Source organism: Elephantulus edwardii, unplaced genomic scaffold (assembly GCF_000299155.1).
Source record: "Elephantulus edwardii isolate Elephantulus edwardi_28Jun2011 unplaced genomic scaffold, EleEdw1.0 scaffold00096, whole genome shotgun sequence".
NCBI classification, from domain to species: Eukaryota; Metazoa; Chordata; class Mammalia; order Macroscelidea; family Macroscelididae; genus Elephantulus; species Elephantulus edwardii.
Window position 1 is genome coordinate 3,196,209 of NW_006399846.1, and position 6,451 is coordinate 3,202,659.

Genomic DNA, 6,451 nt, shown 5'->3' on the forward strand with positions numbered 1-6,451 from the left:
CTTGACATTGAGCCTCAGTCCATACTGAAGGCTGCAGTCCTTGACCCTCTGCAGCAAGTGCATGAGGTCTGACTCAGTTTCAGCAAGCAGGGTTGTATCATCTGCATAACGCAGGAGCTGGAATAGCAAGATTAAAATTTGTATCCTCAATTTTATATCTTCTAGAACAGAGTGCACCCACGTAATGTAACATGGATGTTTTCTTCCACGTTTATGTATTGTTGCCTTTTCACATAGACTCCTGAAGTTCTCTTGTTCTTTTGCATGGCTAATGCAATGAATGATTTCTACCATTTCTCAAAATCCACATGTGTCTTAGGGATTAGTTTTAGAATGGATTTTTAAAATATAGATTTATGGAGAAATACAAGGAGAAAGACTTTGACATTATGAAGGGAATAACTCAGAGAATCACTTTAACTCAGAGAATATAGGAACCTTTGACTTTATAGGAAAGCTCAAATTTTACAATCAGTTGGACCTGCCTTTAGATTAGAAAATTAGAAATGAAATTACAGAATCAGTTTTCTAACATAGGAAAATTAGTTTACCTCTAAGCCTTGTTTTCCTTATCTATGAAACACAGCAATTGCTCCTACTTCAAAGATATCTGAATAGATGTGGGTACATCTTTGTATTAAAAATCAATGTATTTATAAAACATTTATCACAGTAAACAGAACATGTTTTTGTTGTGTACCACTGGGTCAAAACTGACCCATAGCTGACCCTCCAGTGGGTGTTCAGAGACAGTAAATCAAACAAGAGAAGATTGTCCATTCTTCTCCTGCAGAGCATCTGGTGGATTTGAACCACATGCCTTTGGGATTACAGCGCAGTTTCCTACCACTAGGCCATTAGTCTATATGTCTTCCTTCTGGTATTCAGAATATTGTAAGAATGTATTTATTTGACTAATGTCTATTTATTTGCAAAGGCATTTGACTGTGTGCATCAAAACAAATTGTGGCTAACACTGGAAAGAATGAGAATACTTAACTGTGCTCATGTGAAACCTATACCTAGACCAAGAGGCTGTTGTGCAAACAATTCAATAAGGGAACACTCATGGTTTAAAATTAAGAAGAGAGTGTGTCAGGGTTATGGTCTCTCTCTCTCTACCTAGTCAATCTGTATGCTAGCAAATTATTTGAGACACTGGACTATATGAAGATGAATGTGACATCGAGTTTGGAGGAAGACTGGTTAAAATGCTGAGTTATACAGATGACACAACCTTGCTTGCTGAAATTGAGAAGGACTTGAAGCACTTGTAGAATGTCAAAAGAATATAGCCTTCAGTATGTATCACGTATCAGGGACAAGAAAACAAAAAGTCTTACCACTGGACCAATATGAAACATCATAATAGAGAAAAGATTAAAATTATTACATCTTACTTGGATCCTTAATTAGCAACGTTTGGTACTGTGTGTTTTATTGTGCTTACCATAGTGTCAGAACTGACCCATAGCTGACCCTCCAGTGGGTTTTCTGAGGCAGTTAATTGTTAATTGCATGAGAGGAGATTGCCCATCTTTCTCCAGTGGAGCAGCTGGTGGCCTCAAACTTGGGATTGCAGCACAGCTTCTTGCCACTAGAGCCATCAGAGCTCCCTACTCTTGGTATTAGCAGCCAGGAAATCAGGATACATAATGCACTGGGAAAGTCTGTAGTCAGGGACCTTTTCAAATTATTGAGGAGCAATGCCATCAGTTTGAAGGCCAAGATGAGTCTGATTCAGTCTATGGTCTTTCTGATCACTTACTAGGTATCTGAGAGCTGCACAAAGAGTAAGGATAACAGAAGAATTGATGACTTTGAGCTGTGGTGTTGGAGAAGAACACTGAATATCCTATGGACTGCCAAAAGAACAAATAAGTAAGTTTTGAGAAAGTGCAGCCAGAGTGCTTGTTGGAGACAAAGATGATTTGACTCACATATTTCAAGCATGTTTCTAGGAGAGGCTATTCTTTGGAAAGGAGCATGCTTGGAGAGGAAGAGTATCAGCAAAGGAGGAAAAGACCTTCAACCAGGTGTATTGACACAGAGACTGGTGCAATGGGCTCTAGTGTGTCAGGAAGTATGAGGATGGCACAGGATAGAACAGGTTCAGATCTGTTGCTCACAGGGTCTCTACAGGTCATACCCAACTTAATGGCACTTAACAACAATAACAACAACATCTTCCTAGTTTCAATCTTAAGAATTGAGTTAAACCAAATTCACAATTCTTTGGGTCATTCTTGTCCTATTGACTCTGTAAGCTCTCTTTCTGTTCATAGGAACCTGAAAGGAAGTCAAAGCAGAATGCTGGAAGTTCTCTAGGGCCTGTCTTATGACCCACAAGGCCCACGTGTCACTTCAAAGGACTTCAGAGAATGACATGTCAATTTCTCCTTTCTCACACACATGCATACACTGAGCTTGGAATGGATTCTCAAAAGGCATTTCCAAGTAGTCAAAAGCAAGCTCTAAGACCTTGTAAATAACTGTTTAATGTCAGATGAACTTCAAGATGTTTTTGAGATTTACTTCTATCACCTCATGCAATAAAAAAAAAATGGCTCTGAGGAATAGAAAAATTAGAGTGAATGCACTTTACTTGTATCAAATAGTAAAAGAGCTCTTACTTGAGAGGCATTCGCTGTTAAGAAAAAGAGCAAGGCTCTCCTCTATCTAGCTGAATTTCTTTATTTTATGCTTAATCACAGGGAAAAGAAACCTCCAGAGATTTGCTTATCCCAGCCAAGGAAAACTGTGCACTAACCTCAGACATTTCCCAAATATTCAGGTATTTCCCCGGCCTTCCTGTGAAAATTTGCTTGGTTTTCACTAATTTAATCAGCTATGCAAATTAAAGAGGAGTGTTGGGTTTGGCTCTGGGGAATTTTCATTATATTATTAGGAGATACTACCTTCTGGAATAATTCTAGGGACAGCTTCATGCAACATCAGACCTCAGAGAGTCCTTGGAGACAATTCAGTTCAGTCTCTGACTCTAAAGGACAGGAAACTAAGACTCAGAGATGGAAAATGACTTGCTCAAAGTTGCACAGATAATGTAGTTGGTGACAGATCTTGGGCAATAACCCAACTTTCTAGTTCAGGCTCTTTCCTTTACATGCTGCTGTCTCATCTTCTTGGTTTTGGCATGGCAAGTCTGTGGTCTTTGCAATCCAATATGCTGAGGTTTATATTCATAATTTATTTTTAAACATTGATAAGTATCCTTATTACTTTTGTTCCAGCTACTATTGCTTGAGGGTTACACTGAAGGCTAGAAATGGAGCCAATGAATCTGGCCCTTAGCCTGCTATCTGGCCACTTGCCCTGACCTAAATTAACTACACTAATAGTGGACAACTATTGACTTTATTTGGTGCCAGGCGGTGGTCTTTCTCTCCTTTTTAGTACTTAAGGAAGTAGACAATTTTTTCTTTCTAGTACTCATATTGACTCACTTAGAGTAGGGGCTCAGTGAAGAATAAATTAATGAGGAAATAAATGAGTTAATTTCCACTTCTAGGGGTCCATTCCATTCTCTTCACACATACTACATTGTGCCCATGTCTTCCCCCACTCTCCTCCACAGCATCTAGAATAATAGATTATTTGAACTAGAAAAGAAACTTCTGGATCATTTTCCAGACCAGAGTGGGAGAAACTAAGTGCAGATCTATGATCTCGGATCACAGACAATGTCAGGGCCTAGAACTGAATTTGGGCTTTAGGATTTCTTGTCCAAATATTTTTCCTTGGCATTCTGTAATTTCTTATCTTTTTAAAAAATTTTCTTATTTTTTGTGTGTATACCGTCAAATTGGATCTGATTGGTATAGGAAGAGATTGATCCTCCTTCTCCAGCAGAGCATCTGGTGGATTTGAACCACGTACCTCTGGGTTTGCAGTGCAGCTTCTTGCCACTAGGACACAAGAGCTCCCTGTCATTTCATATCTTGTCTCTTTCTTTGGAAAATATATTCCATGACTTGCTTCAACAGGCAAATGGCACTTCTGCTTGAAAGAGGCCTAAATAGGATAAATAAGGGTGCATAACACAGTTAATCCTCCATATTGAAATATTAACATTGTGTTTCCTTTAACCTAAAGCATTGATCCCCAAATACCAACCAGAGTCTCTAAACAATCTTTTTAGCCTCAATGTGCCATATTTTTCAGTTTACTATTTGCTTAAATGGTCTTGATATGTTTGTGAGGTTAGTAGGAGTAATATATTCATTATTAAATATGAAGAAATTAAGGCTCAGATTCAAGTGATTTGTTCAAGGTCTGAAAGTTGCTGTAGTAGAATGAGAAATAGCACCTGACAGAGGGATTAATGATCTGATAATAAAGTGGACAAAAATATTAGTGTCCATGGCTGGTATAAAAAAGAATAACCACTGCCTTCCTCATCACATCCCTTGGCATCACAGTTTGAAAGGAAGAATTAGTTTGAGAAAATTGAGCCTCAGTTCTCATGTCCTTAGTTCATTTTTCTCTAAAGCTCCTAATAAGCAGGCATAGGTTGTTATTGTTGATAGGTGGTGTTGAGTACAACTCGTAGTGACCCTATGAGCAACACATCTGAACCCTGCCCTGTTCTGGGCTGTCTTCATCATTTCTGACACACTTGAGTCTGTTGCTGCAGTCACTGTATCAATGTGTCTTGTTGAGGGTCTTACTTGCTTTCTCTACTTTTACCCTCTCTCTACTTTTCCAGGTATGATGTCCCTCTCCAGTGTCTTTTTCAGCCAGGGCTTCTCTTAGATACATGCCTACCCAAAGTGTGTGAAATAAAGCTTGCCATTTTTGCCTTTAAGGAATACTCTGACTGCATTTTCTGCAAGACATATCCTGTTTGTTCTTTTGGTAGTCCATGGGGTAGTCAGAACTCTTCTCTTACATCACAGCTCAAAGGTATTAATTCTTCTTCTGTCATCCTTACTTATTGCCCAGCTCTCAGAGGCATAGCAAGTGACTGAAAAGAATATGGCCTGAATGAGGCAAACCTTACTCATCAAATTGACATTATTGTTCTTTAGTAATTTGGTGAGGTCCTTGACTGAAGACTTGCCCAATGCAGTACATCTCCTGATCTCCTGACAGCTGCTCTCAAGGGTGTTGATTATAGACTCAAGTAAGATGAAGCTGTTGACAATTTCAAGTGGGGTTTAGAAATAGGTGTCTAATCATTTCTGATGTCGGATGGATCCCGACTGAGAACAGAGCATACCAGAAGAATATCTCTTTGTGCTTTTATTGACTATGCAAAGGCATTTGGGCATGAGTTTCATAAAAATTATGGCTACCATTGAGAAGAATGGGAATCCTAGACTACTTAATTTAGAAGTAGCTGTGTGCATTAGACCAATTGCTATAGCGAGTAACCTGGAAATACAGTTTCTTAAATTATAATTTACATTACATTAATATTCTACAGTTGGACAGGTCACACTGGTGGACAGCTTTGGTCCAGGTCATATAAAGACCTGCCTGGGTCCTTTTCACATGTGTCTGTACCAGTTTGAGTGGGGAGGGGGCGCTCAACATGGGTTTAATAGATCTTAAAATAGGTGTAGTGGCTAAGAGACAACAATAAATGGCTAGATCTGTCCTAGGTGGACATACTACGGCACATTATATTACATTATATTGCACATGTGTGGGATAATTTTTAAAGCTGAACTTCTTTGAGGTCTAAACATAGTTCAACAGGTCAGCTCAGGGATGCTATGGACAGAGCTTCTCAAACTATGCTTGCCCAGGCTTATCTCAAGATCAGGGCAGAGTGAAAATACACTGCTGTTAAAACCAGTGTTAAAGAGAAAATCTGTTTTAGACAGTTTGATGTCTCAGTTTTATCATAAAAACTAATTGAAAATGCTTTTATATGCCATAATACAGGATATTTATATTAATATTCAATTTTACTTCAAATTACGTACAGACAAATAAATTTGACCATCCAGAAATATATGTCTCATATATCCTGTAGATTTGTGTAGCTTTTGGCATAAACCCAGTTTTCCCCAGCAGTGTGAGCTTTTCCCTTTCTGAGAAGTATTCTCATCAATAAATGAAAATCAGAATATGAATTACTGGGCCTGGCTCTACCACTACCACTTATCTTCGGTGAAATAGATTTCCCCATTTGACCAAGCCCAACGTGACCAAATGATTTCACAGAACATCTCAACAAGATACACTATGCCTTTCTGCTCCTAGGCTGTCATGATGTAGGAAAACAAATTAAGCTAAACAGTAACAGCAAAACTGTGATAATGCACTGAGCTCCTGGACCCAACCCAGGAAACACACACAGACAAGAGAGGACGCTTGTCTGAGGAGGAAGCCGTCACCCAAGGCCTGGGCTCCATTTCATAGAAGTGGGAGTGAGAGGCCTGACTAGGAGGTGACCTTCATTAGCTCTCAACCAGTGCTTCCT